Consider the following 20,269-nt stretch of genomic DNA (forward strand, 5'->3'; position numbering starts at 1 on the left):
TTGGTTTCGGAAAAAGGATCTAAAGCATTTTAGAACAGAGCCATTCAAACCCATCCTGAGTTTGAGGCGTTCGAGTAATTTTTCATGGTTGACCGTGTCAAAGGCAGAGGATAGATCTAGGAGGATTAGAAGGCACGTTTTCCCTTTGTCGAGGGCTTGAAGGGCATCATCAGTGATGTGGAGCATGGTCATTTCAGAACTGTGTCCAGGTCTGAATCCAGATTGGAAGTCCTCAAGAAGGTGTAAGTTGTTGATGTGCTGACTTAGTTGCTGTTGTACACACTACTCCAACACTTTAGCTAGGAGGGGGATGTTGGAGATAGGTCTGAAATTGTCAGGGGAAGGCTGGATCTAGTGACAGCTTTTTCAAAATGGGGTGGACTTGGCCGGAGCTGGAGCGAGGTGTTAATTATTGCAGTCAAGCTAGGAATATTGGATTGGACAATGGCTGCTAGGCAGTTAGAGGGGAGCGGGTCATTGAAATGGTTATTCACGTTTAGGGACTATAGGATTTTAGAGACGGAGTCTTCGTCATAGATGTTGAAGTCATTCCAGAGTGCTTCATTTTTAGGTGATGTCTGTGGGGGCATCGCAGGAGGAGGGGACAGGTCAACAAGGGGTAGAGAGTATGAGGCGGCACTACATTAATTTCCTAAGGCTGTGACTTTGTCTGCGAAAAAGGAGGAGAATTCCTCAGATGATATTAAAGACTTGGGGGTTTCTTTCAAAGTTTTGACCAGTTTATTGGATTGGCGTATGACCAGATTGAAGAGATTGAGAGGTCTGTTCTTGGCGTTCTCAAGTTCAGTACACTGAAAGGAACCGCCGTGGCAGCAGCTCCTTTCAATGTACAGAGTTATCGACTGGGCTGATGAGCATCTCTAAATTTGACCTACATAGTACCCTAAGGGCTGTGGATATAATGCCATCTGCCATCCAAATATTTCAAAAGCCAAATGTTAAATCCTTCCAAACCTTTACCACTACCCAACCCTAAGTCTTAAATAACCCTTACCACTCTTGGCCACTGTCACCTGAAACATAAAAGAAAGTTTACCTCTACCCATCCTAAAAAATTGCTTACTTCCTTTTAAATCTGCCCACCCCATAACTCTAAAAAACCCTTTCCTTCCTTTATCTCTACCATTCTCTGAACCCTAGAAAACTTTTACTTCCCCTTACCTCTAAAAGCCCCAAACCCTAACATATCCATGTCGTGTTTAACTTTTGTTCCTATTCTCGGCTTCCCCGCTGGCCCCCCGATCCCCTTCATTAACTTTCAGCTCCCACAACTTTGCACTTGGAGATCCCTCCTGTACAAACACGTTTCCGCGTACAATGTTTTCATGCCTTGAGACTTGCTCTTTTCTTTCTTTATTTTCTTTCTTTTGTAAAAAACAAAATAATACTCCATTATGACTCTATCCTGTGTTGTTATGAATCTCATCCTGAATCGCTGCCGGGCCTCAGGGATGTCGGCGAAAGAGCTGTGGAATATAATGATTACTTTTGCTTGCCCCTGAGGTTGTAGGCCCTTGTATGTAACTTTCTTTAAATGCACAATAAAGTTTAAAATAAATAAGTAAATAAATAAATAAATAAATAAATAAATAAATAATTTGTCATGACGATAAAAATAAAAATAAACTTAGCAGATGTTTCCTATATTGCCCCGATGAGAGGACAAGTGTGCATCAAACTGGTTATGTCCCAGCCCTTGTGGCGTGAATCGCGTTTCCCTGTGGTTGGTGAGTAATATGTACTAATATCTCTAGATAATGTTTAACATAAAGAAACTGCTTACCTTTTTGCTTTATTACTGATGGAGTGCCTATTTTCATAATTTTCAATAGTGCACAAACATTCCTAACTCTTGACCCTATCCGTATCATTCTTAAGTATTTTGCTGAATGAAATATTTTCTTTTGTAACTAATCATTATTCGGTCCCATTAGATCTTGATTTCCTTTTTGTAATAGTGTCTTGTTTTGTTGTTACACACAATACCCAATTCATCCTCGCTGAGATTTGTCATAATGTTGCAGCCTAAGCTTCCAAAAAAGTATATATATAGGAATATAAATGGAAATCTGCGTGCATCTCTGCATTGGACTGCGTGGGAAAGTATAAGAGGGCTGTTGCACACAATATTAGTTCATGTTTTCATTAAAAAAAGTTATTTAATCCTGCATAAGAAGAAACTCTGAAAAATGTTTGTATTTTGGTTAATGTAAACATTAGAAATCTTTAATATTTTAGGTAAAGGCTTTCACATGGCTGAATTTTTGTGGAGGGCAGATCATACTTGGTTAATCTCCACCCATTTTATTCCACCCCTGGTCTAAAAGCCTTCAACATGGAGTCCCTCAGGGTTCGGACCAGAGCCCCACCCTTTTCAATTTGTATCTAGAACCTTTGGCTCAGCTGATTGAATCCTGGGTGTGCAGGTAGTGTCATATGTTGATGACACTCAGCTTCCCCTGCTTTTTCAAGGATGTTTTGAAATTAATTAAGTTCATGGGCCCATCCCAGCTAGTATTCCTGCCTGGGAAAGAAAAATAACTCCCTCATCCAGGGTCATTGACTTTGCTGTGGGAGCAGTTTTCATGCCTCATTAAGGTCAAGTGCTTGATTGACAGTTGCTGTAGAGCTAAAGTAAATAAGCCTCCAGGAGCTTCAGGTAGGGAAATGATAACTTACTAAAAGTTAACAAATATTATGGGTTGCGCACAATTTGTGTAATTTGCTTTTGCGTAACTATGCAAAATGTCAGCAAAATGATACATAATTATATGAAATGCCAACCTTGCTCACTTTGCCACTGGATTCAAGCAAGCCTGGCTGAAGATGGCTGTAATGCCAGAAACCGGTCCTAGGAAGCTTGTATCCGGTCCAGGGAAGGCATGGCTTGGCAGTTCAGGCTGGACTGTTCCCATGAGGCGCAGGGTCAGACTGATTTGCATATGGCCATGTCTGAACTGGGGTGGCAGAGTGGGCTAAAGAACAGTGATAGATTAAACCCAGATGTGTTGACTGGGTGTGAGTGTTTGATAGGTTCAGAGGCTCCGTCCATCACCACCCCCTTTTTTACCGCTTTGTTCACCATAAGTTGGCAGGGTATGCTCAGACGTGAGTCCCTTGCTCACTTTGCCACTGGATTCAAGCAAGCCGGGCTGAAGACGGCTGTAATGCCAGAAACCGGTCCTAGGAAGCTTGTTTCCGGTCCAGGGAAGGCATGGCTTGGCAGTTCAGGCTGAACTGTTCCCATGAAGCACAGGTCAGACTGATTTGCATATGGCCATGTCTGAACTTGGGTGGCAGAGTGGGCTAAAGAACGGTGATGCATTAAACCCGGATCTGTTGACTGGGTGTGAGTGTTTGATTGGTTCAGATGCTCCGTCCATCACCACCCCCTTATGTAACCCTTTTTTTGCGGCAGAAGCATTTTACAATATACAAATGGCAAATTGTGAACAAATTGCAATTTGCGTTTGCTACCATATTCAGATTCAGTATTTGAAGGGAAGTTCATTCCAAATACTAAATCAGAATGGTATGTATTAAGGTTTTGTGACCAAATTCTGGTCTCAAAACTAATGCTTTACCATTAGATTAAAATTGGTGATTGCAAATTTGCAAAGGTGAAGGGGGGCCCATTGGGGAATCCTTCCCCTTTGAGAATGTTAAAAAATAAGTCTTAAATAACCCTTACCACTCTTGGCCACTCTCACCTGAAACATAAAAGAAAGTTTACCTCTACCCATCCTAAAAAATTGCTTACTTCCTTTTAAATCTGCCCATCCCATGACTCTAAAAAACCCTTTCCTTCCTTTATCTCAACCATTCTCTGAACCCTGGAAAACTGTTACTTCCCCTTACCTCTAAAAGCCCCAAACCCTAAAATATTCTTACCTTCATTTATCTCTACCCAACCCTGAACCTTAAAAACTCACAACTCCCTTTACCTTCACCCATCCCTGATTTAAAAAAATACTATTCTCACTCTTTATCTCTACTCACCCATAAACCTTACCTTATTACTATATATTTACCTAATGTGTTGTAAATGCCTGCCTAGTAAATATATGCATTGAAAACAAACATGTTTTAATACTATATAGGATGATTCCCCTTCTGTCCAGTGAGATGCTTTGAGAATAGGAGCAGGCAAGGGTCATACGGAACACCGCCTACTCATCAACAATGAAACTGCACAATTTTCTTCACAATTATTCAAGAAGGAAGTAGCGATGTGGTACTGGGCAATGGTGGAGATGGAAGATGGCCCGTTCACATTGCCGGAACTGCTGTGGGGAGATTGCTTGCCGGACATCGCTACAGAAAATCAATGGCAAGTAATGATGACTATACTTTATAAAACAGTAAAATCTGCAAATTTAAGGCGAAATGTTATGTTTACTATCCATAGAGCCTATTGGACTCCCCGCAGATTATCGAAGTTTAAAGCTGGAGGACGGGTTGAGTGCCCAAAATGCGGAAATATAAATGTGGACGACCTGCACATGTTTGTGGAGTGCTTAAACATCAGGGAATTTTGGGAGGCGGTAAGAAACTGTCTATCACAATCAATCGGCTGCACGATAGAGGTAAGCCCTGAACCAATTATTACCGGGAGACATGATTTACATGATAATAGAATGAATGATAAAGCAAAGTTAGTTTTTTATGGGGTTCTGTTAGCTCGTAGGGAAATCTGTAAAGTATGGGTAGAAGCTATGACACCGACACTTATGGACTGGTTAAAAAGCATGTGATACTTTGCGACATTAGATTCCAAAGGTCGGATGAATAAGAAACACAGATTTTGGTTACTTTTTTGCAACATTTTGAGTAATGAGGGGGCCTCCACCTTGGTATATTTTAAGAGATCAGGACATAAATGAAAAATTCCTATGATTAAGGCCTTGGCCTATCTCGCAGGCATGTGGAGCAGGTCCGTCCTTCGTGAAGGCGGAGTTGGAGACCGGGCCACGGCCTCCAGCGTGGCTGTGCCATTATCTACACAGGGCGGTACAGAAGATTGTGGCCCAGTGCGGGCTGGAGAGCCGCATATACCTGAGTCCATAGCCAGCATATGAGATAAAAGCCCAGGGCGGAAACTATCGAACATGGGTGGCGGAAAGGCTAATGAGGATAGAAAAAAATCAATAAAAAAAAAAAAACAATGAAACTGCAATTTTTCATTTGTTCTATTTAAATGCATCCCATTTTCCTTTTAAAAAAAAATGCCTTAATAAAAAGCAATCACAGACACATAGGTTTGCTGACCTCAGAAGGCCACCATTCATGTGATGGCTGAAATTCCTAATGGGTCACAAACTGCATGAGGTAGGTATATTTGTGACTCACTCGGAATCGCTAATGAAACTCAAAACTCAAAATAGATTCATACGTTAGGCATTCTGATTTCCTAATTGCGATTCAGAGAGAATCATATTTAGGAAATCATTATTCTTAATGTTTGTACATCTTGCCCTTTGTGCTATTTTTTCTGCCAAATGCACACTGGCATCAATTCTTTATTAGAGGATGCATTTAAACAAAGGACAATGAATAGCAGCCACTTGGCTTCAGTTGTTTCCTGACATTTTACTGTTAATGGCACATTTTAAAGTACATTTTTACCATCCATGGCTTATAATTACATGCAGTGGCATCATTTTGGGAATGTAACTATACAAGCATAACTCACAATTCTAGAATTTAGATCAATTAGGCCAGCATAGTTTTAATTTTCTAACATATATTAAAAGGAGTGGCTGAATTATTTTTCTAGCTGGTCCTAAACTCAAGATTCTGAATAAATATTTGTTTTGGTACTCTTGTTTTCTCTATAAGATGGTCAAAGCCTTACCCAGTCAAAATAGCTTTCAGATGCTAGTTCCTGCAGCAAAATGGAAACATAAAATATCTCCAAGTCCCCTTTTTAAACGTCATGCCCCCTACCATGGGATGACATTATTGTTTAAATGGAAAGGGTTTCTCCCATCAAAAGGGTTATTTTGACATGACAGGATGCAGGGTAAAGCTTTAGTAGTCAGTCTGAAGTAGTAGGCTTGTAGCCATGTTTTCCTTTGCAACACTAGTGACAGAGACTGAGAGGAGATATGGTCTGCCACACAGCCTCGCTATAAAAACTGCACACAAATGCAACAGAACGTCAAACAAATGACTGTTAGCAAACACCTAGTGTACCTCAGGTTTCAAAAAGTAATGGGTCAGGACACCTCACCCACATTTGTGCGGCATATTCCATTTCTGGAGTCCTTCTCCAACATGGTAGTTATACTACATGATTTTACTCAATCTTTTGAGGGTGTTTAGCATAATAATGAACTGGATAATTGCAGGACACCATTTTTTTCAAAATACCACTTTCTAATGTGCAGCCCTGAGGAAGGCCACTGATCCATTCCAGCATTGAGGGCTGCTTAATGATGTTGGCATTTGACAATGAATGTATGAAACATTGCTTTTTAGATATCTGACCTGGTTCCTCTAATAACTTACATTTTTTCTCAAAAGTAGCCAAGAAACATATCAATGCTCAAAAAGATTAGTTTGATGGATTCAAATAACATACTTATTGATTCACAATAAGGATTACGTCTGCAGTTCAGCAAAGAATCAGGCTTATTATTGGTTTCTGAGTGTCTCAGAATCTATGCAGATCCAAATTGCTGTCTGGATCATGCAGGACCTCCTGTTTAAGCACCTTGGAAGTTTCTGTGTCAGGGGCCTACGTAGCTATAAAGTGGCTGGCCTCCGTCTTTTGTGATTGCACCTTTCAAGTGGTGCAGACTCCCTTTACCTTGGAAGTTCTTTCCATGCCTCAGAGGGTGCCTCATGGCTCAATTTTGAATCCTACATTGTTTAATCTCTATTAACCCTGGGCGAGCTACTACGCTACGCTTGTGTAGTTTGCAAAGTTTGTGCTACTTGGCACTATGCAAATTGCACGTAGCACAGTGCAAACATGCATAGCGTAGAGGTAATTTTTTACTTGCTTGCGGTCCTCAACGTTAAGTTGGTGACCGCAAGCGAGCAAAATCATCCAGGCAAGTCTTTTTCCTCATTTGTGATCAGCAACATCAAGTTGTCGATCATGAGTGTGGAAAATAATCCTCCCAGTGAGATTCTCAATGCGGGGAGGTCAGGTTTCTTATTGCGAGTGGTCGCTTATGCTTGCGACCGCTCACGATGAGAAAGTATCAGTCCACATTGAGAAAGCTGCCGCTCGAGTAGAAATCTACTCGAGCTGCAAAAAACGACCGCTTGCACTGTGCAAGATGCGGTTTGCAGTGATTGCACAGTGCCGACAAGCATCCAGCACTGTGCGATCAGTACAAACAGCATTTTGAAAAGTGCACTACACAGTTCACGTAGCTACGCGTAGCTACGTGTAGCTAAGCATAGTGCGAAGTACATCTCCGTGTAGCTATGCGTAGCACTACTAAATACCACTGTCTAATGTGCAGCCCTGAGGAAGTAGTAGTAGAGGCACCACCCCTCCCTTCAGCGCCTTGAGACTCTCACAGGTGAGTAGCGCGCTCTACAAATGTATTGATTGATTGATTACTACGCGAACTACACCCAGGGTTAATCTCTATTAGGGCCCCCTGGCAGATGTCATCAAGCAACCAATGTCACCACGGTGACCTGTGCTGAAGACATGCAATTTATTGTCTCTTTCTGCCAGGAGGAGGAGGGGCGACACCCAATTTCAGATTCTGCCTGAGGGACCTTGCAGAATGGATCAACATAAGCTGCCTTCAGCTGAATGCTAATAAAGTGGAGGTATTCACTGTCAGGAAGTAACCTTCAGTTTGGTCCTCAGTATGATGGTCAACAGAACTTGGCCCAGCCCCAGATCCCAAGCACAAAGTAAAAAACTAGGCTTTCTGTGTGATTCAAATCTTACCTTTGAGAGACAGTTTTACTTGTCCAGTGGAAAAATGTTTTTGCACTCTTAAAATTCTGCCAAAAATGATGGATCTTCTGCCTACATAGGCCATTAAAACCGTTGTCCAAGCTCTTGCCATGACCCAACTGGATACTATATGTACTTTAGATTGGAGCCACTCAAGGCATATTGTATATACTTCAAAGGGTGCAGAATGCAGCAGCATTCCTTCTGCTGAAACTCCTTAGGTGAGCACCAATTGGCCCTGCCCTGGACGATTTTCACTGGGTACCTTTGAAGAAAGAATCTCCTTTAAGGCTTTGTGCTTTTGCCACATGAGCCTTAATGTCAAAGGCCCTTGTTATATTTTTCCACTCTTCAAGCCCGCCTAACCCAGTAGACAACTCAGATCAGACACCATGCTGTCAACAGTGCCCATCATAAAAATAACCCATCTGGGTGGCTCTTTCTTTAGCTTTCGAGCATCTAAATGGTGAAAAACTCTACCACTCCACATGAAACAAGAAACCACTGAGGACACGTTTAGGAAGAAACTTAAAACATGGCTATTAAGTCTGTAACCTAATCTGTTTCTTTGTTAACCGTACCTTGCTGGTCAGGTTATGGTTCTCCTTTCTCCTCCCATCACCCCTATAGTGGTTAGGGGAACCCTAGTGAAGGGGCACTCTGTTAGGAGCAACTGTGAGCTTTGAAAAAAATGTTAACATGACATAAAAGATAAAGATATGTCTTTTGGATTTACCCCAAGGCATTTTTAGAATACATCTGGGTCTGAATTTGGCCTTACTGCCCATAAGACAGGGTGCAGGGTTTTTTAAAATATCAATTAATAAAGTCCTACAAAGACAGATTTTACAAGCGTAGCATCATCTGTAAAGAGAACAAAAAAGGACCCTCACCCACCTCCTGCTAGGTCATGCTCTATTACTACTTTTGGAGGAAAAAATCAGCCTTAACTCACACATGGAAAACAACAAGTACAACGCTTCAGAGAATTGATAACTAATGGCGACATTTAGAATGTAAAATCTCTTGTGTGGAACAGAGCATCGGTGATATTAGAGATGTTACAAATACCATTTCAAAGCGAGCGTGTGAGGACAGGGAACTTAAAAAACTTACAGAACACCTTGAGAATAGAAATTATCATAATAATGTATGTATTTTGCGGTCTTACAGAAAATACAGAAGTGGTGCATGACAGCGTAGTTGAAATCTTACATTCCTAAATTATTTGGTGATTCTAATCTCTCATCTTTGAATATTGAAAGGGCACATGGACTTGTTAGATTACAGAGGTTTTTGAAACTGCATTCAAGTTTAGAGGCATTATTGTTCATTTGCAGTAGTTCATAGACAATTCATAATCATTTTAGTGTAAATGAAGCTGAAGCCAAACCAATTGCAGCAAGAAGAAAAACTGGTTTGTCCTAGGGTCAGCATTAAAAGAATTAAAAGCAAGATATTGCTTATGGTAACACCTAAAGGCAATACTATTACAGGCTCTCATTCATCAAATCTGAAAGCTTATATTTATAGGTGTACAAAAAGAAAGGTATGGATGCATTAAGATTCAATTCTAAATGAGTCATATTATAATTTGATATGAAGTATGAACCCCTTGGACTACTCCCTCCTCTTAAACAACCTTTTTTTCGCATCCACGAAGTGGAAAGAGTCCCGAGGGGAACCCTTCCCTTTTGCAAATGGGTTGTTACCTCCTTTGAGGTAACCATTAAAAAAATCAATATGTTGCAACTGGATTTCAGTTGCAAAACTTTGATACATTAGACACTGATTCCTTAATTAGGAGGAATGCCTACAATATGCCCCTTGCAAATAACAGCTCATGATCCATTCAGAAAACAGTTTCAAACCATTATAGGACTTATTTTCGAAATTAAAATGGGATATGTAAATAATAAAAAGTATTTTAGTACCTACAAATGCCAAATAGAGCATTAACAACTGTTTAAATGCTTATTGCAGATTGTGCTCAATTTGTGTAGATCTCTATACTTACTCTTTAGGCCATAGACTAGGTTACAGAGATGGTTTAGCAACAGATTTACTATGATTAAAAAATCAAGGTAATTGGTGAAGTGGGTTTTTTGATAAATATATAGGAAATGTATCTTTTAACAAGTTTACTTCCCCTGCCTGAAGCCCCTGTCGGCTAATTAGCATTAGCATGCCTTCAAATGGCATGTCAATGCTTCTATGATGAGGTGTGAAATACTATTCTCAGAGCAGATACACTAGTTTGGACCAAGCATAATGGCTTTGGGTAAATATGTGAGTGAGCTTAACCCAAGCAGGAAGTTTAGGAGTCATCAGGAACCTTTACTTTTATAGTTTAGTGATGAATTAATCCTGGATAAGAGGGTTCTTTTGCTCCCAAAAATGATTTAACCTCATTAGTCCCTTCTCAGTGGAGGAGGAAGCTGGTTGGAGTGATTGAGTCGGAGGGGGCTTTTCATTATCTTAAACAAACCTGTAGGTGTGCTACAAGTGCCCTCCAGGTACATAAATAATTTTCTATATTTGATTTTACTGAGAATGTTGCACTCTTTGCAATGAGGCAAACAGAATGTGCTGAAAAAGGTTGAAGGTTCACCCTTGGGAAATATTTGTCCATGGAGTCACCCCTGTCAACTTCACAACAGCTCCTCAGAACACTTTATGGACATATAGAAGAATAGAAGAGGATTAGGCCTGCTGTCTGTAGCCTTGGTGGGCCTCTTTGTGGCTAAAGGAACATGATAAGTTGCAAGGGGACTTTTTTTATGGGAGTGACTACTTGACCTGTCACAACTGACTGGACCTTGCTGAAGGTTTCTTGCTGAGTGTATGCTGGACCCTAAGTGTTGTTCCTGAGGTCCTGGGAGACTTAGAACTGATTAAAAGGAACTGTTTGAGAAAGTCTGTAAAGTTAGGACTGAGAAAATATTTGGACTACTGGACATCAAGAGCATTAGTGGGACCTTGTGGCCAAATGGACACAATTTCAAAAGTATGTCAGGCTTTCCAAGCTGGATGAACTTGAGCTCCAAAAAAAGACTAAATATGAAGGTAGAAATTTTGTCTTGGTGAAGGTACATAAGTTTCCTCATGACCAGAGTATTCCAGCTGCCATGAATGTTGAATTGTCCCAATGAGAGCTTTTCTGCCATAACCAGTGGCTTCATTAGGTCCTTGTCAATTAGCTATTTTTAAAGTGGTCATGGTTGATTCGTGTAAGAAGGCTGTCCCTGTCAATTTAATTCTTGTTTTAACTGTTTTAACATTTTATTCCCTTTTTCCCTTTCTGTGTAATTAGGAAGTGATTGCTGTAAATGTTGTGTTTTATAATTGTTGAACAAGCTTTTATGATATTTTTACATCTAAATAAAGCCTATCAATCAATCAATCAATCAATCAATTAGCTATTTGTATTCAGAGGGACTTCTTTGGATACAGGTTCAACCCTGCCCAGATGGAGTATTTTGACTTTCATGAAAAAGACTAAGTTCTGTCAGACTCAAAGGGTCTGTCTGGGGATGTCTGGCATTTGCAGCTGCTCTGTTTGGCCCATCGTGCACTTTGAGGAGGCTAAAAACAGGGGGAAAGTGGGTATTTGTACGAAAAAGCAGCAGCGGACCTTAGAATGCCGCACCTAAACTCCAGTGCCAATTAGTCAATATTCAAGTAGGTTTGTTGTTGTGCTGCCAACCCCGACACCAGCTGCTGTTTGGCGTCGCTGTGCTTTCCAGATCAATTGAATAGTTTTTTAGATACTCATGGGGGCGCACCAAAATGAAAGACCAAAAAAGAATTGAGTAGAAAAATGTTCTTTATTATCTTTGTCCAGCTAAAAAGTACATCAATAAAATATGTAGCGAGTTCAGCCAACGCGTTTCACTCCCTACCAAGGAGTTTCTTCAGGGCTGAAAAAACAATAAAAGACAAATATTCCCATCAGTTTCCTGCATAGCCAAGCCTGTACAGATTTTTCCATTTGACATTACATCATATGGAGATTCTTTGTAGAACACAAGTTTCCCTGAGACCAGGGAAAACAAGAAAAAGACACAGCAGCCAAATAACAGGGAAAGACTGATCAGTGAAAATTTGTTGATACATAAAAAGTCCTTTTCTAAGCGGTTTCTGCCACGGAAGGGGGAGGGTTCGCATGGAAGGCCGTAAAGAAAAGTACAAAACATATGATGAGATCACACTGTAGTTTTAAAACTATAGTTTTTAAAAAAGTCCCCACAGGGAGAGATGAGTATGTTAACGTCAGTAGAGGAAAACACATCTCTCACTTTACAATAACATAAACATTTGTAGGTCCAACATCACTATTTCACATTCATGAGTAAGTAGGAAGAATCTGTATAGTCTCACTGTTTTTCCTTCATAGGTAGAAGAGAATGCACCAATGCTGGCTGTAAATTTATATAACCATTTTCCAAAGAGTACATTCCGCAAGTTTTTGTCATGTTGTACCATTCAGTTTAAGAAAGACTAAAGAGGTTATGTATACATAAATAACACATTTGAACATTATACATCATGTTTTGTCTATTTTCTGACATTTGTATCATAACTTTCTCATCCCACATTCAAGATAGACCATCCTCCTTTCAACCGTTTTTGTCGGGTTGTAGCTTGGGGTCAAGAGGGCAAGGAACGGAAATTGGAGTGATAGTTTGGACATATTTCTCCTATCTGTAAGTGACAAAGAAGGGTATGCTATCAAGACTATGGTTCTTACCGCTGCAGATGTTTTCGCTGTGTTGCGTTTGAGACTTCCCTCTGTAATCACACTAGTATTTCTCCAGATCTTTTCTTCATTCCGATATGATTCTAATCAGTATAGAAAATCAGTATAAAAACTTTTGTTTTGCACTATGTCTGTATTCTATTAAAATTTTCCTATGGTATCATCCATTAGTTCCCTTATTGAACATACCTTGAAATTCTATGAAGTACCTCTCCGCCCTTGTCTTCTCACGTTATTGCGGACTTTGTATATTTTGTCCAAGAAGCAGTTCTGGTACTCCAGTGGTTACCCGTCCCTGGCTGTATTTGTTCGAGGTGGGTACAGTACTAGATGGTAAAGAATAGACACTAAGTCCATCATATATTCCTATTTACACAATCTGTTATATATTTGCCCTTTATATTGTAGGACCTACTCAACCGGATAGTCCAGAATCATAATAGCCCATGCTCACAAGTTTAAAAAGAAATCAGTAGGGTAAAAGTGTAACGTATATGTATATATAAAAGAATCTTAATTCTCTCATGCTGTTTCAGATATTTTTTTGGATATTTTTTTGGCAGATTTTAGTCCTCTCATGCTGTATCGTATTATCATTGTAGCGAGTCATCCTACCCTATATCATAGTTTCCTACGCCAATAGCGCTTCACAAGCCATGCTGGTAATGAAGATCAAGGGTTCACAGACTAAAAAAACATCCTTATTTTAACTGGCATGAGAGAGCGAGCAGATAAAGAGAAGCACTCAACATGGTTTTACTACAGTTTCCGTCTGTAAAGGTAGTTAGACTAATTAAACTCTCCCAAATGTTAAAGGAGAACCCATGGAGGTACCATTATAGAAACCAAAAGTTACTTATATGTATACCAAGCACTCACTAGCACTGCTGAACCCCACTCATCCATTAGTATTAGGTTTTGGAAGCCCAGTATGGATGTTCGCTACACTCCTAACCCCATCTCTCACCTGTAATGACAGTCGTTCGATTTCAGCGTCTCGGCATGGCTGGTTCCAAGCTGAGTTCGCCATTGTTGGGACCGTCTTATATTCAAAGGAGAGCTAGCCCATTGGTCAATCCAGTCTCGTCCCCGTAATTGTTTTTAATGGATAAACTTTACCCGCTTTGGTCGCCATCTTTAAATGGGCAAATCTACGCAACAGATGTATTTGTAACGTGTTATTTATATATTTAAAGAATGTTAATAGCAGTGTTTTGTTTTATAAGAAATAGGGAAGCCTTTCTGTGCATTTTATCGCTTATTGTAAAGTAACACTAGTTGTTATACGTAGTGTTACCGATCGTTATATAGGCATTAGTCGTCTAAGTTAATGTTGCTGCTAGAGTATTGGACCCCGACCCCTTGGTCACACAGCAGTGGCATGATTGTGGTCAACAAAAATCATATTTTGTTTACTAAGGATTGGGTTGTATTTTCACTAGATTAAATCACGCATATCATGCGGGCGCCATCTTGGAACGGGTAAAAGGACAAATCTATGCGACAATTGTATTGTACACGTTATGTATATCTGTAACTGGTTTCGGAAACAATGTTTTGTTTTTTAAGGGGTTGGAAAGCCCTTCTAAACATTTTGTCGCTCGGTGTGGAAAAGCACTAGTTCATGCATGTTGTTTTACCGCTCGTTCTATAATCCTTGATCGGCTAACTTAGATTGCTGTAAGTGTGTCAAAAAAGTGACCCATTGGTCACCCAGCAATAGTATAGTCTTGATCAACACTACCTTTATTTCGTTTCCTGAATATTGTATGGCGTTTTTACTTGATTGTCCCCGCATGTTATGCGGGCGCCATCTTAGAACGGGTGAATGGCCTACAGTATTTTATTTTCTCGGGTTTTATTTGTTCAGGTTCAAGGGGTGTCCATCATATTCGGGAATACTGATAGCCTATCAGAACACTCGCCAGTATATGCCATTAGGTCAATTCTAATTTGGGAAAGGGGGTGGGACATTGTGCTTGGTGCTGCCTATTAAAAAGCACTGTATATTTATTTATTTGAACAGGGTGATTGTCAAAAGTGCGCAGTATATACTTTTGTGTTTGGCGGGCAATGGCCGGACCTTGGCAGCAAAGGAGGGGGTAGCAGAGAAGGGGGTGGGGAAAAGGAGGACAAAGTGTCCTTTCAGTTGTACCTAATAGTACTCTATATGGGGGGGACAAGAAGGGAGGATGTGTCTAGATTGAATTCATATCTGGTCATACAGTTGTCACAGTCTTAATACATCGTTAGTACCCCCCTGACAGACTAGGTACCCAGGGTATATCCATCACACAGTTTTAGTATAGTATTGGCTCATAGTAATTACAGGTTATCATGTCATCATAGAAAGTGGTACATTTCACTGTCCACGTTCATGCCGTATTTTATACTTTGTAGTTTGCATATCCATCTTGCTTCCCGCTGTCTAAGGAGTACCTCACGATTACCTCCTCTTATAGGCGATTGTACATGTTCCAAACCATGGAACCAAAATTCAGGTTTGCCACTATGTTTCTCCCAAAAGTGTTTTGTGTGGACATATCTAGCATCTTTATTCAAAATTGCTCTCCTATGCTCTTGGATTCTTATCTTAAGATTTCGTTTCGAACTGCCCACGTATATTAGGCCGCAAGTACAGCCCAAGATGTATACCACAAAGGTGGTAGCGCAGTTTATGAAGGAAAGAATTTCAAAGTTTGGTGAACCATTGAATGCAAAATGCTTAGTTTTGTCTCTGCCATATTCACAGATATTGCAATCCCTGCATGTAAAGAAACCTTTCGGTTTCTGTGGCAGCCAGTTTGTACTGATGTCTTTGTTTGGTTTAAGATAACTTGGGCACAGTTGGTTGCGTAATGTCCTGCCTCTGCGGTACGTTACAGATGGATTGTTTCTAACATGTAGTTGCAATCCTGGGACCTCTTTTAGGAGATGCCAATTATTTTTCAGGATTTTGAATATACTACTGTTGTGTCTAGTATATTTTGTTATAAATCTCACATCCGTGCTTGATTTTTGTTTTTTACGTGATTTGATTTTAAGAGTTTCGTCCCTAGGGATCTTGCGTGTCCTGGTCTCTGCTCTGTGGATGACATCTTTACTGTATCCCCTAGCTTCAAAACGACTCTTAAGTGTTCGAAGATTGGTATCAAAGGATTCTGCTTCTGTGCAGTTCCGCTTCAGGCGGACCATTTCCCCAAATGGTATGTTGTTAATTGTGGAACTGGCATGTGCACTACCTGCATGCAAAACCGCATTGCAGGCAGTGTCTTTGCGGTAGAGGGTACTTTGGATTTTGTTGTTCCTGATATAGAACTTCAAGTCCAAAAAGTTTATGCTCTCTCTACTGTATTCCATCGTGAGTTTCACGTTCATGTAGTTCTTGTTTAGGTAACCAAAATACTCCCAAAGATCAACTTCAGATCCGGACCAGAGACAGATAATATCGTCAATGTACCTCCCCCAGAACACGATGTTATTAGTCCAGGGGGAGGCACTCTGGTTCCATGCATGTTCTCTTTCAAATTGTCCCATAAAAAGACAGGCATACGACGGTGCAAATTTGGTCCCCATCGCAGTACCCCTCTTTTGATGGTACCACATATCTTCAAACAGGAAGTAGTTTTTTGTTAGTACCAATTCCATCATTTCTAGGATCATTTGGTTCTTATGGAGCAAGTCAGCCCCTTCTCTATCCAGATAGAATTCACTAGCTTTAAGGCCAATGTCATGTTGGATGGAAGTGTAAAGACTATCTGAATATATAGACCTTAAACTCAACAAACATGTCCTAAACTTACCATCTTTTATTCAAGATAGCAAGGACATATTGAACAAGCTACAAGACTTTGAATGGTCAAATGATCTCTTTTTTGTGACTTTAGACGTTACAAGTCTTTACACTTCCATCCAACATGACATTGGCCTTAAAGCTAGTGAATTCTATCTGGATAGAGAAGGGGCTGACTTGCTCCATAAGAACCAAATGATCCTAGAAATGATGGAATTGGTACTAACAAAAAACTACTTCCTGTTTGAAGATATGTGGTACCATCAAAAGAGGGGTACTGCGATGGGGACCAAATTTGCACCGTCGTATGCCTGTCTTTTTATGGGACAATTTGAAAGAGAACATGCATGGAACCAGAGTGCCTCCCCCTGGACTAATAACATCGTGTTCTGGGGGAGGTACATTGACGATATTATCTGTCTCTGGTCCGGATCTGAAGTTGATCTTTGGGAGTATTTTGGTTACCTAAACAAGAACTACATGAACGTGAAACTCACGATGGAATACAGTAGAGAGAGCATAAACTTTTTGGACTTGAAGTTCTATATCAGGAACAACAAAATCCAAAGTACCCTCTACCGCAAAGACACTGCCTGCAATGCGGTTTTGCATGCAGGTAGTGCACATGCCAGTTCCACAATTAACAACATACCATTTGGGGAAATGGTCCGCCTGAAGCGGAACTGCACAGAAGCAGAATCCTTTGATACCAATCTTCGAACACTTAAGAGTCGTTTTGAAGCTAGGGGATACAGTAAAGATGTCATCCACAGAGCAGAGACCAGGACACGCAAGATCCCTAGGGACGAAACTCTTAAAATCAAATCACGTAAAAAACAAAAATCAAGCACGGATGTGAGATTTATAACAAAATATACTAGACACAAAAGTAGTATATTCAAAATCCTGAAAAATAATTGGCATCTCCTAAAAGAGGTCCCAGGATTGCAACTACATGTTAGAAACAATCCATCTGTAACGTACCGCAGAGGCAGGACATTACGCAACCAACTGTGCCCAAGTTATCTTAAACCAAACAAAGACATCAGTACAAACTGGCTGCCACAGAAACCGAAAGGTTTGTTTACATGCAGGGATTGCAATATCTGTGAATATGGCAGAGACAAAACTAAGCATTTTGCATTCAATGGTTCACCAAACTTTGAAATTCTTTCCTTCATAAACTGCGCTACCACCTTTGTGGTATACATCTTGGGCTGTACTTGCGGCCTAATATACGTGGGCAGTTCGAAACGAAATCTTAAGATAAGAATCCAAGAGCATAGGAGAGCAATTTTGAATAAAGATGCTAGATATGTCCACACAAAACACTTTTGGGAGAAACATAGTGGCAAACCTGAATTTTGGTTCCATGGTTTGGAACATGTACAAGCGCCTATAAGAGGAGGTAATCGGGAGGTACTCCTTAGACAGCGGGAAGCAAGATGGATATGCAAACTACAAAGTATAAAATACGGCATGAACGTGGACAGTGAAATGTACCACTTTCTATGATGACATGATAACCTGTAATTACTATGAGCCAATACTATACTAAAACTGTGTGATGGATATACCCTGGGTACCTAGTCTGTCAGGGGGGTACTAACGATGTATTAAGACTGTGACAACTGTATGACCAGATATGAATTCAATCTAGACACATCCTCCCTTCTTGTCCCCCCCATATAGAGTACTATTAGGTACAACTGAAAGGACACTTTGTCCTCCTTTTCCCCACCCCCTTCTCTGCTACCCCCTCCTTTGCTGCCAAGGTCCGGCCATTGCCCGCCAAACACAAAAGTATATACTGCGCACTTTTGACAATCACCCTGTTCAAATAAATAAATATACAGTGCTTTTTAATAGGCAGCACCAAGCACAATGTCCCACCCCCTTTCCCAAATTAGAATTGACCTAATGGCATATACTGGCGAGTGTTCTGATAGGCTATCAGTATACCCAAATATGATGGACACCCCTTGAACCTGAACAAATAAAACCCGAGAAAATAAAATACTGTAGGCCATTCACCCGTTCTAAGATGGCGCCCGCATAACATGCGGGGACAATCAAGTAAAAACGCCATACAATATTCAGGAAACGAAATAAAGGTAGTGTTGATCAAGACTATACTATTGCTGGGTGACCAATGGGTCACTTTTTTGACACACTTACAGCAATCTAAGTTAGCCGATCAAGGATTATAGAACGAGCGGTAAAACAACATGCATGAACTAGTGCTTTTCCACACCGAGCGACAAAATGTTTAGAAGGGCTTTCCAACCCCTTAAAAAACAAAACATTGTTTCTGAAACCAGTTACATATATACATAACGTGTACAATACAATTGTCGCATAGATTTGTCCTTTTACCCGTTCCAAGATGGCGCCCGCATGATATGCGTGATTTAATCTAGTGAAAATACAACCCAATCCTTAGTAAACAAAATATGATTTTTGTTGACCACAATCATGCCACTGCTGTGTGACCAATGGGTCGGGGTCCAATACTCTAGCAGCAACATTAACTTAGACGACTAATGCCTATATAACGATCGGTAACACTACGTATAACAACTAGTGTTACTTTACAATAAGCGATAAAATGCACAGAAAGGCTTCCCTATTTCTTATAAAACAAAACACTGCTATTAACATTCTTTAAATATATAAATAACACGTTACAAATACATCTGTTGCGTAGATTTGCCCATTTAAAGATGGCGACCAAAGCGGGTAAAGTTTATCCATTAAAAACAATTACGGGGACGAGACTGGATTGACCAATGGGCTAGCTCTCCTTTGAATATAAGACGGTCCCAACAATGGCGAACTCAGCTTGGAACCAGCCATGCCGAGACGCTGAAATCGAACGACTGTCATTACAGGTGAGAGATGGGGTTAGGAGTGTAGCGAACATCCATACTGGGCTTCCAAAACCTAATACTAATGGATGAGTGGGGTTCAGCAGTGCTAGTGAGTGCTTGGTATACATATAAGTAACTTTTGGTTTCTATAATGGTACCTCCATGGGTTCTCCTTTAACATTTGGGAGAGTTTAATTAGTCTAACTACCTTTACAGACGGAAACTGTAGTAAAACCATGTTGAGTGCTTCTCTTTATCTGCTCGCTCTCTCATGCCAGTTAAAATAAGGATGTTTTTTTAGTCTGTGAACCCTTGATCTTCATTACCAGCATGGCTTGTGAAGCGCTATTGGCGTAGGAAACTATGATATAGGGTAGGATGACTCGCTACAATGATAATATGATACAGCATGAGAGGACTAAAATCTGCCAAAAAAATATCCAAAAAAATATCTGAAACAGCATGAGAGAATTAAGATTCTTTTATATATACATATACGTTACACTTTTACCCTACTGATTTCTTTTTAAACTTGTGAGCATGGGCTATTATGATTCTGGACTATCCGGTTGAGTAGGTCCTACAATATAAAGGGCAAATATATAACAGATTGTGTAAATAGGAATATATGATGGACTTAGTGTCTATTCTTTACCATCTAGTACTGTACCCACCTCGAACAAATACAGCCAGGGACGGGTAACCACTGGAGTACCAGAACTGCTTCTTGGACAAAATATACAAAGTCCGCAATAACGTGAGAAGACAAGGGAGGAGAGGTACTTCATAGAATTTCAAGGTATGTTCAATAAGGGAACTAATGGATGATACCATAGGAAAATTTTAATAGAATACAGACATAGTGCAAAACAAAAGTTTTTATACTGATTTTCTAT

The sequence above is a fragment of the Lissotriton vulgaris genome, chromosome 3_2 (genome assembly GCF_964263255.1).
Source record: "Lissotriton vulgaris chromosome 3_2, aLisVul1.2, whole genome shotgun sequence".
NCBI lineage: Eukaryota > Metazoa > Chordata > Amphibia > Caudata > Salamandridae > Lissotriton > Lissotriton vulgaris.